Source organism: Dendrobium catenatum, unplaced genomic scaffold, assembly GCF_001605985.2.
Source record: "Dendrobium catenatum unplaced genomic scaffold, ASM160598v2 fragScaff_scaffold_264, whole genome shotgun sequence".
NCBI classification, from domain to species: domain Eukaryota; kingdom Viridiplantae; phylum Streptophyta; class Magnoliopsida; order Asparagales; family Orchidaceae; genus Dendrobium; species Dendrobium catenatum.
The window spans coordinates 658,536-659,211 of record NW_021318726.1 but is presented as its reverse complement, the minus strand read 5'-3'; positions in this window follow the sequence as shown (position 1 = coordinate 659,211).

Below are 676 nucleotides of genomic sequence, written 5' to 3'. Positions count from 1 at the left end.
TCTCTTCCAGGTTCTACGCGTTGCGAATATTGGTCTCTTACTTCCATCTCTTAACATGGTTTCTACTATCTGGATCCTTCGGAAGAGCCGTTCTTCTTTTTGTTTATCTCAATTGTAATTTTATTTTTTTCAATTGGGGTGGTATAGTTGAGGTTTTTTACTAGGCCCTGCATTAGTTTTTATTTCTTTGCTTATGTAGGGTAGCTTTTGTGATGCCCCAGAATCAAATAGTGAAAGGATTCGTCTGACATTCTGATCGAACTCCATTCCAGTTGCCTTGCTCGGACCTGAAAATTTTAACCACATATAATGAGCTTACAAAGCCCAGCAGGTCACCAAAGCCTACAACTGAAATCAAAGCACGGCGATGCTATCAATATGCAGGTCAAAGTAAATCAAGTCAATCAATGGTCAATGAGTCTATGCAATGCGGAAATCTAGAGTCAATGAAAGCAAGTCTGAACAGCGGAAATAAAATCAGTACGGAAATCAATAGTCAATAATCAATACAGCGGTAAAAACATCGATAAATCAATACGTCTCAGCAATCAAATCAATAAGTGACTGGAAGCCAATATCTATCAATCGGTGTCTATCAATCCATACTATCAGTTTAATCAATCGCATCGTCTAGTCAATTCGTTGTATCTATATCATCTGTCCAATCAATAGAATG